Genomic DNA, 21,375 nt, shown 5'->3' with positions numbered 1-21,375 from the left:
CACACACACACACACACACACACACACACACACACACACACACACACCCCTCTACTGTTCATTTCCCTATATTTGTCAAGGATATCCTCATCTTTCCGGTCCCCTGGTTTGTAACCTGGGAGTCACCTCTGTGCACCTTTGCATAAGTTACTTTCTATGCCTGGAATATATTCCCCTACTGCCCTGCATCTCTTGTAACCCCTGCAAGGCCTGGCTTAAGCACTGTATCCCATATGAGACCTGTCAGGACCCCCCCAATTGCTAATACTCTTTTCCCTAGGGTTAGGAACTATTTTAGTTCTCAGGAATTGCCTGGATGCCCACTTCAGAATGACCTTGATAAGTTACTTAACCTGGCTGTGCCTCAGTTACCCTATCTGTAGGAAAAAGGTGTTGGAACCTGATGACCTCGGGTCACTCCAGTTTATAAAATACTGAGCCAAAAGCGTCATTTCTTGATCTCCTGACGTGTTTAGAACCTAGAAATTTGCTCAGGACAGTTAAGGGTTAAACCAGAAATTCAGTTTCTGAACAAAGGTAACTGCTGTTCTATCCTCTGCTTTGCCCTAAGGCCCCTTGAGAGTTAGACCTCCTGTGGGAGACCAGAGATTCATGATTATAACCAGACCACGAGAGCCGGCCTCCATCTTTATGCAAGAAGAGGACCGAGGAATTCATCAAGCCAGCCAGGAGGTGAGTCAGACCCTTGCCTGTTTCCTCTCTCCTTCCTTTGCTCACTTGCCCATCTGAGAGTGGAGGTAACAGGTGACACCCTGACTTCCCCTTCCTCAACAAGCACAGCAGTTAGATCCTGGAGAAAAGTGAGAGAGGAGAACTTGTCAAGGAAAAAAAGCCAGGAAGACATCCAAGTAGAAACACAGCTATCCCCTCCTTCCACCTTCTCCCCAACACCCGCCACCCCCAGGCCTTGTAGCAGCCCCTGCCCCTCCAGGCCTCAGTCCAAGATATCCTTCTATAATTCTCCCTTGAATACATGTTTCATGTGGTGACTAGTTTTTGCTCTGCTGCAAGAGATTGAACTGTCTGCTCATTGAAGGTAGAAAGTCATATTGATTCATAAACACTATTCTTTTCACATTAAGAAAAATCCTGCAGACCTAGAAAATTGTCCTTAAAATTGATGGGTATTTACTCTGTGGATGTGTGTAAACACATGCACATACATGTACATACCAAAACCATGTATATATTCATGTGCTTCTACACACACACACACACACACACACACACACACACGGGTGTGTGCAGCCCCACTTAAGATCCTGGGTTCAGAACTGCGAGGGAATCTCACGGTCATCTAGTCCATTAAGAGAGCCCCAGATCAGGTAAGCAGCCAGCTGCTTATCTGTGTCGATGACGTCTCCTCTAATACAGCGTAAGCTGCGTGAGGGCGAGGGGCCCTCTCATTTTTGTCTTACTACCACCGGTATATGGCACAGTGCTTGTGCTACTGTATGTTCTTTTTCTTTCTTTTTCTCATTTTGAGTTCTCAATTTCTCCCTCCCTCCAGTCCTTCCCCCACCCCTTGAGAAGGTGAGCATTAGGATCCTCATTATGCATGCGAATTCATGCAGAACATATTAGCCATGTTGAAAAAAAGGGGGGGAGGGGAAAGAAAAATAAAGACAATGAAAAAAATCTGCTTCAATCTGTTTTCAGAGTTCATCAGTTCCATGCAGTAGGTCCTTAATAAATGTTCACTGAGTTGAATGAATAAAGCATTTATTAAGGTCTTACTGTGTGCAATGCACTGTGGATCCAAGCCGACGAGGCAGACAGTCGTTGCCTTCACTGAGTTGACCTTTTAACCTTCCACACTGGGGAAGGTTCCAGCTGCCAGGCAGGGAAGGTCCCATAGTCCTCAGGGCACAGCAGCAAAGCAGGGGGTCAGGGTCTTTACTGCCATTTCCAGTGATAAAATTCTGTCTGTTTCTGATGTCTGAGGGTGCCAGACTGGGAAGATTGTCATTCCTAAGGCCGCTAGGTTCAGGGTCTTGGGCTGTGCCCACGGGGACATTGAGGAAATGGTGGCCACAGTGGTGCTGGACGTTGGACTGGGCTGGTACATATTGCCTCCAATCTCTCCCTTAGTATACCCTGCTATTTCAGGGTGGTTGGCAGTGGGGGGAGATGGCTGGCCCCTTTCCCATAGGGGCTACTTCCGTAGATGGTGCTTGGGAGGACTGGACTGAAGCCGGACAGGTGGCCAGGGAGGTGCTGAATTAACAGCCGCATAGCTCAGACCTAGGTTCTAGACCCCACTCTATGACTTTGGGCCACTGAAATCCCCTGGGCTTTAGGTCCCTCAACTGAAAAACTGAGGGTTTTAGACTCCGTGCTTTCTACGTCACATCCAAGTCTGATATTCTGTTAGCTCATAACAAGGCAAGGCAGAATTGGGCTTTAACAGAAATAACATCTATCTGTCCCTTACAGGGACAGAAATGCCATCGGTGGTGCTAGGCAAGATGGATAGACCCAGCATTTATAGATCGGTGGCTCTCAATGTAGCTGATTTATTTCTGTCTGCCTGGTTCAAATGCTGTCCTGTTGTCTTTGTCCTATATCTATCGTATGACATCCTGGGACTGTACTTGTGTGATGGGGCAGACTGGCCAATGAGCCCAGGCCTCAGTCGCACGTGCACAGCACTCTGCCCCCCCATGGACGTGAGCATGCCCAAGTCTTCTGGACGGCTCACCACGTGAAGAAGAGAAGCCATTTCGATTAGCTGATGAGTCAGAAGGGGGAGCTTTCAGAAGGTCAGACAGCCTCTTTCTCTCATCTTTTCTTGTCTGGCTGGCATTGGAGAAAGAGGCAAAGCCACTGAGAGCCTGAGGTCAGGGAGGGAGGGGCCTTGGACCCCCTCTCGCCCAGAGCCAACATAAAGATGATAGCATGCCTATCGTTTGTGCTTTTGAGTAAAGGGTTAGAGACGGCTATGACCTTGAGAGCTGCTAAATGTCAGAATGGCAAATCCTAAGAGGTTGGAGAGCTGAGGCCCATGTCTAGAGTAGCCAAATGACGTACAATGAGCAGCAACCACCCGCTTGGTCTAAGGAAGCAGTAGAGAGATGCAGACTCATCTATTGGTCAGTCATTCTGCATATTGATTGAACTTGGTGGGTTAATTGACATACAGAAATGGGGCATCTAGTTTGGTCCCATTCTCACCCAGGGGGCCAAAATAGGTTAGGCATCGGCCATTTCTGAGATACAGATATAGAAACACACACACATGTGTATGTGTATATTTGCATGTGTGTATGTGTGTACACGTGTGTACACATATCTTTACATATATGTGCATTTTATACATTCATGTCTTTGCAATACATTTAGCTTTGTATAAGCTAACTGATGTTAACTGGTTAAGTGGAACTGGAGTTCTAATTACTGTGTGTTGACAATGGAGATAACTCACCAGATTGGAGGCTTGAGCTGAAAGTATTAGAAAAAGTTGCCTCAGCCTTTTGGAAATATCCCGAGAACCATGAGCGGCTGGTGGAGCCAGCTTTTTCTCTGGAGGAGTGACTTCAGGGTGAGGTCCATTGACAAGGCTGGGATGGATGAAAGAATGAATGTCACCACCCATCATATACTCCAAGGAAATAAAAAACAGAAACAAATGGCCTAATATGCACCAAAATATTCATAGTAGTGCTTTCTTTGGTAGGTAAGAACTGGAAACAATGGGTGCCCATTGAGTGAGGAAAGGTCAGGTAAACTGTGGCAGGTGAATGTAAGGGAGTATCATATAATAAGAAATGGTGACTATGGGAAGCTCAGAGAAACATGGGAAGATTTGTATGAACAGATGATGGGAAACAGAACAAGCAGAATCGAGAAACCAGAATACAAAGCCACTATCATAATATAAAATTAAAAATCACAAAATGAAAGCTGCTCTCCTCGGTCTCCTTGGCTGGATTTTCATCCAGGCCAACCATGGACTGTCCTGGACCAGGGCTCTGTCCTGGACCGTCTTCTCCTTTCATGCCATTTCTCTTGGTGATCTCATCAGATTCATTTGGCATCTTTATGCTTATGATTCTCAAACCTCCTTACTCAGTCCTGAGCTCCCTACTGAACAGGATTCCACCCCATCGCAAGCCCTGGTGTCCTTCTCCTCCCCCTCCAGCTTCCTTCTCTATATCACCTTCTGTCATTAGATTATAAACTCCTCAGGGCAGGGACTGTCCTTCTTTTTCTTATTTGTATCCCCAGCACTTAACACAGTGCCTCACAATGAGTGAGTACAAAATAAATGTTTATTGACTTGTTAATATCGCTAAGAAACGGGGGGGGGGTTGAAGACTCTTGAGGACCACATAATGAAACATGCTTTCCTCCCTCCCTTCCCTCAATATGGAAGTCATGGAACTTGAAAGACAGAATATCTTTCATCTTCTGAGAGATTTTGAGTTAAATATTTTATTTTGTCACAAGGGAAAATTCAAGTTAAATGTATGGAGGTGGGGGGAGTATTTCCAGAGACCACAGCGATGTTAAAGGCAGAGGCTTTGCTACCTACCACCTCCATGACCTTGACCTGGGGATAGAGAGGCAAAAGCAGAACCCTGCCCTGGAGGAGCTCACCTTCTAATGGCTGGCTTTTCCTTTCTGGAGCTGTTCACTCTTTATAAAATAAAGCCCATGGGGTAGATGGCCCCAAAGATCTCTTCTGACTGTAAATTCAAGTCGCAGAGAGAGTGCTGGAATTAGAGTCAAAAGACTTCAGCTGGGAGTCTAGTCCAGCTGCTTTCTCATTCTCTAGCCTGGTTGTTGCTTGGGCCAGGAAGCTAAGCCTCCATTTCCTCCATTTCTTCCTCTGTGAAATGGGTTAATAACACGTGCCCTTTCTACGTCTCAGAGCTGTGTGGGTATATTAGACCACAGTTTTAAGTTTTTTATCTTCATCAGCAGAATGATGGAAGCAAGCATTGCTATCATCATCGTCATGGTCGTCACTAAAGACTTAGGTATGGTGGAGAGTCTGGGTCCTGGATGTGACTCTGTGCTCTTTCTACCTGTCTGACTGTTATTCCCGTGCCTTTAAACCCCGGCTAGAGTCACCATTCCTTTTTCATAACCTGGTAAGCCACCAAAGAGCCTGTTTAAGCAGAGGACTAACCACATCGCTCCCCTGCTCTAGAAGATTGGATGACTCCCTATTATTTCTAGAATAAAACGTCCTCAATTTGAATTTCTAACTCTTCCTGGTCAGTCAGCAGCTTCTCCTTCCATCCTCACCCTGCCCTGTTGTCCTGAATGAGTCCCACACTGTGGCCAACCTGGGCTACTGACTGTTCTTTATAAATCACAAGCCATTTCCTGGTGCTTCGCTTTTGCATCGCTTGACCTCCATTCTTGGGTTCCGCTCCTTCATCCCTTTCAGCCCAGGTACCGTGCCATCAGGACGCCCTTTCCGATCCCCTGGGTTGTTAGACAACCATTCCACAATCTGTCTTTTCTTTACTCATCTGTTTCCATATTGCATCTCCCACATAAAACATATGCTTCTTGAAGGCAGGACCTGGTTTTCATTTTGACTTTCTGACCCCCTCGGCCCCTGACATAACGACTTGCCCGTAGCAGAAGCATAACCAAGGCTTCTTGGATTGAATCAAATAAAAAATTTCAGGAAATATCTTCTCCATTTTTTTCTTGCCCATCTGAGCCTGGCTTATGCAGCCACTCCCTAAGTTAGGGGAAAAAATGAACTCTTAAGATGAGTAATATCCTCTGTGGTTTGTGCAAAACACCGGGGCCTTCGCTTCTATAGAATTAAACTGAACAACAAATGGCTTCAGTGTTTTTTTTTGTTTTTTGTTCATGCATTAAATTGTCTAATTGGTTTTCATTCCTGCTGACCTAGAAAAAAAGGCCTCTGGGCTGAAATGGGAGTTTTACTGAGGAACTTTGTCCATAGAGAAGCAGTGACCTTATTAAGCTTCTACACTCCTGTGCCTTTTCCCATGTACTCAACCTAAGCAGCATTTATTAACACCCTGCTGTGTACAGAGCAACATACTAGAGACAAGAGGAGATGTGAAACTGAGATAACACATGTTCCTTGCCCCCTCACAGCTCTCTAGTGGCACGAGGCAGAAGGCCAGAATTCTCAGACACACACACATGTTCCATCTGATGCCGAGATATATTAGGAAATGGACACACCCAGCCAGGAAGATGCTGGAGGAGGGGGCATTCATGCTGGGCTATAAAGGATGGACAGGAATTCATGGCAAAGGGGGAAGGGGGAAGGGACACATTCCAGGAATAAATATGGAATAGGGACATCTGAAAGTATGTTCAAAGTGACCTATAGGAGTCCAGACTGGTTAGAATATCAAGTACTCAGTGGGGAATATTATGAGAAAAAGATAGTGTAGATTTGAAAGGGCATTGAAGGCCAAGGAAAGGCATATTACTCAGTAGGTAATAGGGAGGCCCTAAAGGGTCATCTGACATAACCTCAGCTCCTCATAAAGGAGGGAAGCCTGTATGAAGAGTCAATTCAATTGAGCCCAGCAACTTGAGCAAAGCACTGGCCCAGGTTCTGGAGACAAAGAATTGAAAACAAACTACCCCATATTCTATGAGAGCAGGTATTTAGAACTAGAAGACCCTTGGGTATCTTGGAGTCAATCCCTTTCATTTCGCTAACGACAAAATGGAAGCCCAGAGAGGTTGTGACTAGCCCAAAGTCACCCAAGGAAGAGGAGCACAGAGGCAGAGGCAGAAGGGACATCAGAAGGATCCAGTCCAAATCTTCACTTACAGGTTAATGGGCAAGTCAACAAGGGTCCATTAAGTTGGTCAGGTACACAGAGAAGGAAATTAAAGCCCATAGAAATCAAACATCTTACCTATGGTCACACAGGTAGTAAGTTGCAGACCCAGGATTTGAACTCAGTTCCTCGGACTCCAGATCTCATCTAGTTTCTACTGCTTTGACTCTACTGAAGGACGTTAAAACTTTTTGAGTTGGGCCACTTGCAACAGATGGCTCCTTTCTCTGTCTGGACTTTGCCTCCATCCTTTAGCTGTCTTCACTCTCCTTCTCCTATGGGTGAGTCCCTCCTAGAACCTCCATTTTGAAGAAGGGCCCAGTCAAGTCATCTTTCACTCTCCAATTCCCCTCTTGCTTGTGGGCACCATTTATGCTCCCACCCTGGCTTTTTGGTTACTTTTTATGTATTATCCCCCGTTAGAATGTAGGCTTTATGAGGGCAGGGGCTGGCTATCTTTTTGCTTGTAAGTCTATCTCTTTTCTTAGCCTAACCTGATTTCTTGCCCCACCCCCCCCATAAAGATGGAGACCTCCTCTTGCCTGTTCTTGGACCTCTCATCAGCCACCATGGCCTCCCTTCAGAAAATGAGGTCAACACCCCTTGAAGCACTGGAATCCAACAGATGGGACAGAGAAAACATGATGGGGTATGGGAGATGTTTAAAGCCTACCCTTTCTACCCCTTCATTTAGGGCAAGGAAACCAAATATATTTTAAAAGTTAAAGAAATATACATATGTACATTTTACTTCCCTGGTTATGTTTATTTTTGTATAAATGGACTTTATAATACAAAAATACATTATACACATACATATGCATGTGTATCACATATGCATGGATGTGCATGTATAGATGTATTGAGTACATATGCACAAGTGTATATGCCTCCAAAAGTGTGTTACTTGTATATAACGTATGTATTTGTATAGATGTGTGTATAAAGTCTCTCTATTTAAACATGTATGTGTAAACAAATATGTGCATAATACATGTAAAATATATATGATGTATATGTTTTGATAATTATTTCAAAGTAATCAGCTTCCTTTTTACCTTATATATTTCATTTTGTGGTTTTAAACACATTCTTATGAGGAGACATCCATAGGCTTTGCCAGAGTGACTTCCAGAGGGGTCCAGAACACACAAAAGGTTAAGAATCCCTGCTTTATGGGACTTTCACATAACCCATAAAAGACACACCAAGCTTGCCCTGCCCTGCATGCCCTCCCTCTTTGTCTCTGCCTCCTAGAATCCTCAGCTTCCTTTGAAGCTTGGCTCAGGCCACCTCCTACAGGAAGGCCATCCTGATCTCCTTAGGTGCTGATGTCCTCCTCCCCAGAGTTATTTCATCTATACTTTAGTTTCCAGATGCACGTTGTTGATTCCTGGCTCCAAATCTGTGCTCCAATAGAATATAACCTCCTTGAGGGCAGGGACTCTTTCTTTTTGGTCTCTATATCCCCGGCATGTAGTAGACATTGTGTCTGACACAGGGACTTGATAAAGTGATGTCGAATTGAATTGGTTCCATCCATTATGTCTAATTCTTTCAGGGTAGGACTTCCTCCTCTGACAGAGATTGAAACTCGTGGGACTTAGTTGAGGGCCTTCATGAGCTGTTGTGGCTGAAAAGTTCCTCCCTCTCAGGTGGCCTGGTGGTGAGCCTCTCTTAGCTCTTGGCCATCCATTGTGTCAATGAACAGAGCCCGTACTCCATTGGCATGGTCTCTGGGATGCCAAGGTCACTCCCATGGCCTGAGGAGGTGATGGAGGGAATGACTTCCATAGTTCTCTGATACCTCTCATGTAAATTCTAAATTCCTTAGGTTGGCATCCATGGCCTTTCCCAGTTTGGCTCCAATATTCATCCATTTAGTCAATCAATGAACCAATAAATGCTTAGCAAGCACTTACTCTATGCCAGGCTTTGTGCTCCAGATGGAGATCTACTAGGACAAAAACCAAACAATCCTTGCCTTCAAGGAGATGACGTTGGAGGGAAACAGCATATACACAGAGACATGGATGTGAAATAGAAAGAAAAAATACAAAATAATTTGAGGGAATGAGCTGTGTCAAACCCAGTAACTGGTACATAGTAAGCACTTAAATAGATTTTTCATTCATTGAGCAGGAGCACTAAGCACTTGAAGGGTCAGAAAGGATCTCCTATAGGATGGGGTCCAGGACTTTGAAAGAAACAATAGAAGAAGAGGGGGAGCATCGTAAACATGCAGAAAGCCCATGCCCAGCAGTGAGACATGGGATGATGTGCAAGAATCCACCAACGGGGTCACTTTGTCTAGGAAACCTGAGATCCACAGACCCCCAAGAGACCCATGATTAGAGATTAGAGGGTCCAGAATATGAATAGGAAACAGTCACGTCTTGACTTTAATACAGTTTCCTCCGTAATCCTATGTGTTTTATTTAATGTACTTAAACCATTGTTCTGGGATGGGATATAGAGGCTTCACCTGGGGTCCATGACACAAAAGAGACTGAATACAGATTGCGTGGGAGAGCAGATGAGAATAAGCAATCAGTCCAGAAAGACAGATTAAAGTCTGATTAGGAAGGATTTGCGATGCCAAACAAAGGAGTTGGAATTTTCCCCTAGAGGCCATAGGGAGTCACTGAAGCTTCTTGAGTCCATGAGGGACATGATCAAGCCTGCATTTTAGGAGCATCAACATGGAGGATTAGTTGGAGAACATGATACCAGAACCTCAGTTTTCCTTTGCAGCTTTGATGCTTGTCCTGGCATCTGGGGCCAGCAGAACAAGTCCGACCCCTTCCCCATAGACAGGCCTTTGGATCCTTGCAATCAGAAATCACGTCCACTCAAGTCTTATCCAAGCCAAACATCCACAGCTCCTTCAATTGGTCTTCAAGCAGCCCAATCTTGAGGCCACCCTCCTGCAGACACTCCCACTTTGTTCTTGCGCCTTAAAGTTTGAGACATTATTTACAAAATTGCTTCCTTTTATCCTAGTAAGTGTCTGAAGCCAGATTTGAATTCACATCTTTCGGACTTCAGGTCCAGATCTCTATCCTAGCTGCCACCTAGCTATCTACCCACCTGGCTGCCTGTTACCTCATTGATGCTCACAGCATGGTGGAGGAGGAGGGAAGGGGGGAGTTGTATAAGTATTGATATTATTTTTCAATGAGGTTTTCTTTATGTGCAAAATGGGCATAATAATAACTTCATCTGCTGCACCCTAATCCAGAGAATTGGGGCAGATCATTTCAACTCTCAGAATCTCAGTTTCCTCGTTGAAAAATAATATCAAATCTGGCTTCAGACACTTACTAGTTGTGTGATCTCGGATGAGTCTCTTTAACGTCATTTGCCTCAGTTTCCACATCTGTAAAATGGGGATAATAATAGCACCTACCTCCTAGGGTTGATGTGAGGATAAAATGAGGTAATTTTGTAAAGAATTTCTCAAACTTTAAGGCATTATATAGATGTTACTATTGTGCTTGTATCCAAGCACCATATTTTAAGGAAGACGTTGATCAGTTGGAAGGTGCCTGGAGGAAGCAGCCAGGATGGTGAAAGATCTTGAGTCTAGGAGGAACTGGTGATGTTTGTCCTGGAGAAAAGAAGACTCAGGGGAAACTTGACAGTTGATCTCAAGTATTGAAAAGGTTGTCACGTTGAGAAGGAAGTAGACTTTTTTCTGTTTGGTGGCAGAGAGCAGGACCAGGAAGTCACCAATTTAGCCTTGATGTCAGGTAACACGTCCTGCCTTTGGGAGTCATCCCAAAGTGGAATGCCTGCCTTGGCAAGTGCTAGTGGGCTTCCCCTTCTTGGAAGGCTCCACAGGAGGCAAGGTGGCTACGCATAGAGGATGTTTGAGTAGGGATTCCATTCGGGGTGTGGGCTGGCCTAAAATTTTCTCTGAAAGTTTTGCAAACTCTGAATTTCTGAGATCACATGAATGAGCTCCCTCCCTCTAGCTGCCCAAGGCTCAGAATCCCCTCATTTGGACCTGACCCATATTATAACCAATAGGTACAGCATAAACAGATAAGGAACAATGAACATGGACAGAGCCAGTCCTTGGAAGCACTGGCTGGTTCCTCCCAGGACACATCCACAATCCTTATGGAGCCCTCAAAATTACAGAACTGCACAATCTTCTAGCTGGGAAGGCTCTCAGGGACTGTCTAATCCAACCTGTATCTCAACACCAACCACCTCTCTAATATGCCTATGAAGTCATCATCCAGTCTTTCCTTGAAGACCTCCAGTAAAGGGAACTCACTACCTCCTGAAGCAACTCACTCTACTTAAGAATCACTTTTGTTACTGTTGTGCTGTTTCAATCATATCCACCTCTTCGTGACCCCATCTGGGATTTTCTTGGCAAAAATACTAGGGTGGCTTGACATTCCATCTCCAGCTCATTTTATAGATAAGGAAACTGAGGCAAATGGGTGACTTGCTCAAGGTCACACAGAAAGGCCAGATTTGAATTCAGGTCTTCCTGGTTCCAGGCCCAGTGCTCTATCCACTGTACCATCTTGCTGCTCTTGACACACAGTAGGTGCTTCTTGATTGATTGACTATTGAAATAGTCTTTTTAATTGGTTTCTCCGACTCCAGACCCCTTGTTTGCAGTGTCCCTCCACTCAATACATCCTGCACATGATTGCCAATAACTCATCCTAAAATATCACTATAATTATTCTACATTCATATTTGAGAATCATCAATAACTCCTCAGTACCTATTGAGTAAAATATCAACTTCTTTGTTTGGCATTCAAGACCCTCCATATTCTGAAGATCCTTTTTGCCTAACCACTTGATTTTACAGATGAGGAAACAGAGACTGAGTTAGAAATTCATTTAACATCACGTAAGGAGCAAGTAGCAGAACAAAATTTGAACCCAGGCCCCCAAGTACAAATCCAGAGCTCTCAGCCTGCACCTCTTCAGTATGAGAAGATATGTGAATCGCTCAGCCAAGATGGGAGAATAGAGTCAGAGAAAAGGGAATCCCAACTCGCACATCCCAGCCCACCCTTTCACCGGGACAAAGTGGGATGCCCTGCTGGGGTGTTTCCTGCGCGTCTCACCCCCGAAACAGCAGCTAGGTCCCCAAAGCCATCTTGAGTGTATGTCAGGAGAGAGAAGACACCTGGGCAGAATCTCACGGTTGTCATGGTAGCTGATGCTAAAATAGGCTTGCAGAAACAAGATCTGTGTGGCTTCCTGTGACCTACATGTAAGCATAAATATTACTCAGATGGAAAAGGAAGCTGCTGTCTCTTTTGTTCGTGGACATCCCTGACTCTGGCATCAGGAGCTGGGGCCCTTGGAGATTTGAGGAAAGCTAGAGAAAGCCTGCTAAGTCGTGGGGATTGGCAGAGACTATTTTTATAGTTTTGCCCTGTTATATAAGGACACCAGCTGGGGCCTTCTAGACACCTGATGCCATATCATGGCCAGGGGAAGAGGCTTCTTTAGCAGGAAAGTGGTGGTCCTGTGGGAGAATGAGGACGAATCACCCTGTCTGTAGAAGCAGACAGAACTGGAAAGGACTGGTAGGGGCATGGACTGTCGATGCTAGAAGAATCAGGAAAGATCTAGGACCTCATCTTGTCCAACTCTACCATTTTACGAGTGAAGAAGAGGAAGGGAAAAGACTTGGCCAAAGTCACTTGGTTACGATGTGGTGAAGCCAGCATTTGAACCCAGGCTTCCAGGGCTATCAGCTATGGATGGCACTCTTTCTATCGTTTGCTGCTTTGTGTACCATTCCGGAGTCCTTTATCAAGAGCAGCACTGTGATGTCTTTTCCCCTTTGTTATTGAACTTCTTGTATTTGCCATCCCGACCTTTATAGATCAGGTCCTGAGTTTTGCCCACCCTGGTGACCAGCGTCCCATCCTGTGAGACAGTGGCCAGTGTGGAAGTCCAGCCCCCTGATGCTCTCCCAAGAAAGGCTGGCCTGGATGGTGGAGGGTCATTCCTGGCACAGGATGGACAGACTGGCAGGCCCACTAAAGTCTTTTATTCCCCAAAAGACCCAAGTTGTTTATCTTTAATGTGGTGGTTTGAATTATGTTGGGTTTAACGGGTAAATTAGAGCCACGGGTCAGTTTTGTTGACTGCCAAGGAGATTGTTAGAGGCAGCCAGGGGGAAACAGTCAAGATGCACCTGGTGTTGGAGGATCAGAATTCAAATCCTGCCTCTGACACTTCCTAGATGTGTGGCCTTGGGTCACTCACTTCTCGCTGGGCCTTGGCTCCTTCTCGCATAATGAAGCCGCAGTCACAGATGATCTCTAAGGTTCCTCCTCCCAGTTCTAGACTTCATGGACATGCCTGTGCCATGACTGCAGTCGATGAGTGATGAAGCCAAGACGTGTCACTTTCCCATCTGAGCCTCGTTTTCCTAAACACCAATCCACAGTAACCATGCCTGCTAATTTAATTTCCCGACAAGTTGCTATTAGGAGTTGGTCGGTTGCTTTGCACAGTACAGAGGACAATAGAAATCTGAGCTAACATTGTGGATGAGGAAGTGAAGTAAGCCCCCTCTGCTAAACACAGGTCACCTCCAGGCTGTGGTCACCATGCCCATCCCATCAGAAAAGACACTCTTTGCTACAAATGCTTCAACCATCAAACAACACATCCACGAGAGATCACCCAGAATCCTTCTGCATTAAAGCAAACCCAGCCTTCCTCACTCTATTGTGTTTGATAAGACAGTAGGGCCAAGTTATCAGAAATTAAAATGGCAGAAAGTCCCCTCCCAACATTTTCAGTCCGTAACACGCCTCTCCCATACTTGGGAAATCCACAGGCATTTTCTTCTCTTATGTGACTAAAATGACTCATCTTTTTCTTTTTTTTTTTAATTTTAGCAGCAGCCCTGGAGACAAAGACCAGAGGTGGTGTGTGTCAGTCTGGGAGACTAGGGCCAGTGAGGATGTAGGACTCACGCTACTCTGTGGAGGGCCCCATTCCACCAAAACAGGATCTCAGAGCTCCGTAAACCTGCAAATGAATGAATCTTGGCAGAGAAGGAATGGCCGCTTGCTTGAGGTATTAAATCAACCGTTCATGGAGTAGCTGGATGTGCTAATGGCTCAGTTAGTATCTGCAAGGAAACCAGATGTCTTCTGCTGAGTTTTTGGTTTATTTTTCTCCCCTGAATCTTGTCTTTCTAATCGATCTTCAGGATGGGACGGGATGGGTTGTTTGGGGTTAGGCATTGGGGGGGGGGGCTGTCATTAGGAGCAACTACATTCTCCAGTCTCTGTTGCATTGTCCTCATTAAAATTCTGGGTTGATGGATCACACTGGCTTGTGTGGGTGAATTGGCTGCTGTTCATGGAGCAAACAGAATTTGAGACTAATTGGAAATTGTTTCCTTTTTGATGAAGTTCAGGAACAGCCCCAGCAGTACCCAGTTTAATAACTTTGGAGCTGTTGAAACAAAGATCTCCAGGGATGATCTCTGGGCCCCAAAGATTGTCCTCCCACTCAGACCTCCTTCCCAAGCTTTCCACTCTGTGGGTAGCTTTGAAATATGGGAGTTGGAGGTCTATACCATTTGGGGCGAGGGCAAGTGCTAAGTTGTCCAAAGCATTGTTAGCAGGAAATTATCCAGTAATGAGCTTCCCAACATCTCCCAGAGGTGAGGACTGAAATGTGGAGGTAATATGAAATTAGTCAGTCAACAAACATTTATTAAGTGCTTATGGTGAACCAAGAGCTGTGCTGAGCTCTGGGAAGACAGTCAGCTGAAAACAAATCATGAATAACTGCATATATACGAGATATACACAGAGTGGACCCAAGGTAATCTCAGAGAGGAAGGTATCAACACCCAGACCCCACCCCAACCTTTATGCCAATTAACATCTATGTGGCACAGTGGATAGAACACTGGGCCTGCAGTCAAGAAAAACTGAGTCCAAATTCAGCATCCATTTGGTACTAGCCGTGTGAACCTCGGCAAGTCTCTTAACCTCTATCTGCCTCAGTTTCTGCATCTGTAAAATAAGGGTGATAATAGCGCCTACCTCTCAGGGTTGTTGTGAGGAAAAAATGAGCAAACATATGCAAAGCTCTTAGCACAGTATGCAGTACACAGTAGGTACTTAATAAATGCTTGTTTCCTTCCTTCTTTCCAATTGCCCCTTCTCTTTTCTCAACCTGGCTCGATGTTGACTTCCATCCCAACCTTTGCCTGAGGGAATTTAGAATCCTTGCTCTCCTCAAATTCCTCAGCCTGCTCCCCACTTCCCCTTGACGGAGGGCCAGTTCCCCTAGTCAGCAAGGCAGATAAAGCACTTACTAGTGTGGACGCCGATAAATACTTGTGGACTTGGCACCCAAAAGTACTTTAAGGTCTCCTGACCATTGTCATCTGTCCTACTTATTGCTACTCATAACTAAGAACTTAAACAGTATTTTTGGTTCATTCATTCATTCACAAAAACATTCTTGCCCACGGCCTCTTCTGTCTGTGACCAATTAGGAAGCATTTTATTTTCCGGGGCTTGGGGTTGAAAGAGGAGCTTTTTGTAGGCATCCCTGAGCACTTTAGAGATGAGCTCATTAGGATGCTTCCACCTCCATAAATCCGTCAAAGGCATGGGAAGGGTTCCCTTTAACTGTGCCCTAATCATCATGCATCTCCAATAAAAATAGGCCCCTTTATATAGGAGTTTGTGGTTGCGAAGCACTTTACAGTCATTATGTGCCCATTAGCTTACATCCATTAGAGGCAGTGGATTGGAGAGGAAAAAAAAGGGATAGATTTTCTCTCCGAAGCCAGTTTCAAACCTCAGCACCACCACTTCCTCCCATTCTGACCTTGGGACAATCACTGCCTCATTCTGGTCCTCAGTTTCCTCACCTGTAAAATAAGGGGGATTTAGCCAAGAATGCTAGTGGGACTGTAGGCTGCAATCAATCAATCAATCAATAAACATCAATCAAGAGTCTACTATGTGCCAGGTACTGTGCTAAGCACTACGCTGAGAAGCATGGTGTGTAGAGGCAAAAGGTGCTGGTTCACCTGGATACTTCCCTCACTCACCCCACGTGAAGCCTTGTAGTCAATTCTAGGCATGATGTTCTGAAAGGAGATTGATATACTAGAGAGCGTCCACAGGCAGTACCCAGCGTGATGAAGAACCCGGAGTTCATGCCTTATGGGAATCATTTGAAAGAAATAAAGGTATTTAAGCAGGAGAGGAGAAGGTTTAGGCATCCTCAAGTATTTGAATGAATGTCATATGCAAGGGGGGTTAGATTCATAAATCTCAGAGGACAGAACTTGGGCCATTAGCTAATCTTTTCTTAATAACAAGATAACACAATATTTTGGGTCATCATACTATATTATTGTTTCATTTGGAAGTTACAGACTAATAAATATTCTAGAATTGGGAGCAGTGGGCTATATGGAAATGATGAATAAGTTATTTATAAGTAGAGACTATTTCACTCTTTGTATTTGTATCACCATACTTAGCACAGAGATCTACTTTGTGTATATCTTGGCACACGGTAGGTGCTTATCGACGCTCATTGAATGATTGATGCATATGAATATAATGTGATTAATAAGTCATCCAGTCAATAGACACACATCTAACAAGTACTAACTATGTGCCAGTCTCTATGATAAGCCCTGGAGACATGCAGGAAGGCAAAAACAATCCCTGCTTGCCTGCATTTGAAACACAGACACAAAAAAATAAAATACAAAAACTTTTGCTAAGATAATTCCGCTCACCATCAGTACATGGAATGTGTGCACACTTATGGGCAACACAAAATCCAGCAGACCTGAAAGAAGAACAGCTCTTGTTGTGAGAAAATTCAGCAGAGATCACATCCAGATAGCAGCTTTGAGTGAAATAAAGCAGGCAAATGAAAGCCAGCTTACCAAAGTTGGAATTGGATATCAGTTTTTCTTGAGTGGTCACATAGTGGCTAGCATAGGTTTTGCAATCAAAACTAATCTAGTCAATAAGATTTTATGCCTCCCAAAAGGAGTGAATGACAGGTTCATGATGATGCAATTACCTCTTGAAGGAAAGCACCACACCACCATCATCGCTGCCTAAGCTTCCACCATGATGAACCCTGATGAGGTCAAAGAAAAATTTTATGAAGACTTGGAGACCCTTATCATTAATGTGATGAAAGAAGACAAGCTTATAATTCTGAATGACTTTAATGCCAGAGTAGATATAGACTGTCAGACAATGGCAGGGAGTCCTTGGGAGAAATGGAGTCAGAAACAGCAACAGCAATGGTCACTTACTACTGAAGACTTGTGTGTCTCATGACTTCATCATCAACACTGTATTCCATTTATCTAAATGTAATAAAACTTTGTGGATACACCTTTGCAGCAAACATTAGCATTTATAAATTATGTCATTGTAAGGAGAAGATTAAGACAGGATATGAGAATGACAAAAGTGATATGTGTCACAGAGTGCTGGACCAATCATAGTCTTATCCTCTCTAAGCTAAACATTTTCATTCAACAAAAGCAGCAGTTCCAAGGCAAGATGACTACCTGTAAACTTATTGTCAACAGATTAGAGCATTTCTCCAAGCCTGAACAGTTCATTGCTACCTTGGAGAAAAAGTTGAGCCAACATCAGGTTGGCAACAATGGAGCAGAAAAGGAGTGGGCAGCTTTCAGGAATCTCATATAGAGCACCGCATTTACTCATCTTGGCCAGCAGACTTGCAAACACCAAAATTAGTCTGATGAAAATAATGTGGAAATTCAGAAGCTGCTATGTAAAAAAACAAGAACTCCACAGAGTTTGCCAGCAGTATGGTTCTGCCATCTCTAGAAGGCAGCATTTAATTTCATCAAAAGTGAAGTACAACAGTAATAACCACGTTGTGTGATGACTAACTTTGATAGACTTAGCTCTTCTCAGGAATGCAAGGATCTAAGACATCTCCAAAGGTCTCATGATGGAAAATGCTATCCACATCCAGAGAAAGAACCATGGAGTCTGAATGCAGATGGAAGCACACAATCGCAATTTTTTCTCTGTCTTGTTTTGTTTCTTCTTTCTTGTGGTTCCTCCTATTGGTTCTAATTCTTCCTTACAACATGACTAATATGAAAATATGTTTAATAGGAATGTATACATAAAGCCTATATCAGATTGGGTGTTATCTTGGAGAGAGAGAGAAAAATTTTAAACTCAAAAGCTTATGGAAGTGATTGTCGATAAATCAAAATAAACTGATAAAAAAAATTTAAAAAGTGAAGTTTAGAGTGAAGCTTAGAGAGATGCAGGAGTTTTGGCTCAGTAAGAACGCAAATGAAATTCAGTTTTAAACTGACAGTAACAACCCAAAGCACTTTTACGATCCCTCTTTTCAATTTCCTTATGAATGTCAAGGGCACCCCTATCTCCCCAGTAACCTAGCTTCCTTGAAGTGGTATTATTCTTGCTTCCTCACTCTTACCCCAAATATCCAATTAGCCGTCAAGTCTTGTTATTTCTACCATCATGACCTCCCTTAAATATGTCCCCTCCTTCCCGGTCACACATACAGCATCCCTAGTTCAGGCCTTCTAAATGGTTTTACTGCCTCAAATCTCTTCCTCACTCCAAATCATCCTCTACTCCGCTGCAGAAGTGATTGGCCTTCCCTAAATCATTGGCCCGTTGATGTCACATCCCCTATACTCAATAAACTCCCTATCATACCAAAGGTCAAATAGAAAGTCCTTTGGTTGGTACATTAGTCCCTTCACAACTTGGCCATACCTACTGCAGCACTGTCTTTGAGGTCATGCCCTCAACCTCTCAATCACAGGGTGGGGGCTCAAGAGACAGCTTGAGTACTTAGTTTTCAAGTTCAAGAAACAACCCTGAGGAGCTGGGTTTCTAGTAGTCTAACTCCCAAGCCCTTGCTGGTATGCTTGCCATTCATAAGTAATCATTTTAAACTTAAGTAGGTTTTTGGCAGTTATTTACTAAAGTGATATAATAAAAATAATTATTGCAAACATTCTCCCTCCAAAACCTGGGGCATACTCTCCTACAGTACACACAGGTCCAGGGGGAGTGTGAGCACACCTCTGAGGACCATGAAACCCCCTTAGAGGACACACAAATGAATTAATGAGAAATAAATTAATTAATGAAAGGAATTAATGAAAAATAGAACCAAGGGTAAGGAGGAAGAGGATACAGCAGCAGGAAGGCAGATGACCAAAGGACCTCAATGGACAGCTGGATTCCATGATGGAATATAGAAGCATCATCTGGTAAAGAGGTAAAAAGAAATTCACAATCCTAGTACTTTGTGGTCAGGAGATCCTTTCTTGGGTCCATAGGTGCCATTCTTTAATGCAAAAGACCATGCCTCTTGAAGCTAACTCCCTTCTTGGGTGATTGCCTTTCCTCATCCTGTTGTTCTAAGAGTAGAACATGCTCCTAGCTGGGTGCATTGTATGCTACTTGATGAGTTTCTCCAGTGATATGGTCAAGGGGTGTAGGGAGGGGGATACAGAAAACGATTTCCTCTTAGGAGCCTGGCTACAACTAGAATCTCCAGCTACTGAGCCTAGAGTCCACTACATCTGTATTGGCTCATGCTTGGAATGGTCAATTGTTTAAATTTCTCCACCATTTAAAGATTCCAAAGTCATGGTTAGCTCATATGGTTATCAATCAACTGGTTCCTCAATGGCCTAGAGAAACACTGTAGTCAAGAAGACCTGAGTTCAAATTCAGCATCCAAATGTACTTGTTGTGTGACCCTGGACAGATGACTTAAACTTTGTCTGTCTCAGTTTTTGTCAACTTTTTAAAAAGAGACATAATAATGGCACCTGCTTCACAGGGTTTTTGTGAGTGTCACATGAAGTAATATTTGTAAAGTACTTAACACAGTGACTGGCACATAGTAGGTGCTTAATAAGTGCTTGTTTTCTTCCTCCCTTTTTTGACTCAATCAAAGGTTCCCATCTTCCCATCTAACTGCCTTTCCCAGTCCCCATACACTTTACCCCACTCAGTGCACTCAACGGTACAGCCATGTTGTTCTACTTGCTTTGATTCATGCGCAGCATTACCTCTCACATCTCCATACCTTCACACTGGCAGTGGCCCATACATGGAATGTTCTGCCTACTCACTGGTCTCTGCCTCTTAGCAACCCTGACCTCTTTCAAGGCTCAGCTCCAATGGCCCCTACTTCACAGGTCCTTTCCTGGACCCCCAGAGCCTTCTCTGAGATTGACTTCCATCTACTCTGTGAATACTCTTGAGTGTATTATGTGTCATGTCTCCCCACCCTTCCCTGCCCCCAAAAATTCAATGAGAGCTCCATGAAGGTTCCAACTATTTGTACCTTTCTCCAGATTCTGAGTGCTGAGCACGATGCCTGGAACACAGTAAGAGCTAAATAAATGCTTGATAACTAACTGAGAGACTACATGCATTGCCCCCTTTGACCTGCACAATGACCCTGTGACATAGGAATTAGGGGGATTATTATCCTTATTGGACAGATAAGGAGACTGAGGTTTAGTGAGTTCAAGGGACACATCCATCTCTTCAAAGTATGGATGACTTTTCCTAGCTTGTATGGAACAACTTTGCTAAGAACTCTTCATTTTCATAAAAATGTGATTATATTTGACTTCCTGCTTCTCCTAGAGCATGAAATAAATGCAAAATGGTGGCCTCTTCTGACTCGCCACTGCCCCTAAGGAGACAGAATCTAATTTGTGTTAAATGAGAAAGGCTGTTGCATGACAGAAGTGAGTTCCCAGCCCTGTCCTCCCCAAGGGACCCTCACAAACAAAACGAAGAGGCTTCTTTTTTTTTTGACTCAGTGACCCTGAACTTCAGTCAAGAGGTCATTGACTAAATTAATTACTTCAGATAATTAATTAGCTACAATCTGTGAAGAAAGGCTATACTTCATCATTTGACATTAGAATAACTTTGGTAAAAGCAGAGCGATGTCTCAGATGAAGAGGATGCAACCAATATCTCTTATTTAGATTTTAGCAGAACATTTGATAAAGTAACTCATGCTTTTCTTGAGTAAAAGGGGAAGGGGAAAGAATAGGAATGTATTAATCACCTGTGTCTAATCCTCCCAATAACCCTGAGAAGTAAGTGCTATTTTTACCCCATTTTACTGTTGAAGAAACTGAGGCAGGCAGAGCTTAAATGACTGGCCCAGAGTCACATAGATAAGAAGTATGTTAGGCCAGAGTGAAAGTCAGGTCTTCTTGACTGCAGGTCCAATCCTCTCTCTACTCTACCACCTCACTACCAAAGATGGAGGCATATGTACTAGAACTGTGGTATTGAATTCAAATAAAAATGGGGGGGTGGGCATAGGGCAGCTAGGTGATGTAGTGGATAGAGCACCAGCCCTGAAACCAGGAGAACCTGAGTTCAATACTGGCCTTGGACTAGCTGTATGACCCTGGGCAAGTCACTTAACTCCAATCACCTAAGGAAGAAAGAAAGAAAGAAAGAAAGAAAGAAAGAAAGAAAGAA

This window comes from Vombatus ursinus, unplaced genomic scaffold (genome assembly GCF_900497805.2).
Source record: "Vombatus ursinus unplaced genomic scaffold, bare-nosed wombat genome assembly UNPS02010980.1, whole genome shotgun sequence".
In the NCBI taxonomy this organism is placed as follows: Eukaryota; Metazoa; Chordata; class Mammalia; order Diprotodontia; family Vombatidae; genus Vombatus; species Vombatus ursinus.
Note: the sequence above shows the minus strand (reverse complement) of the source record.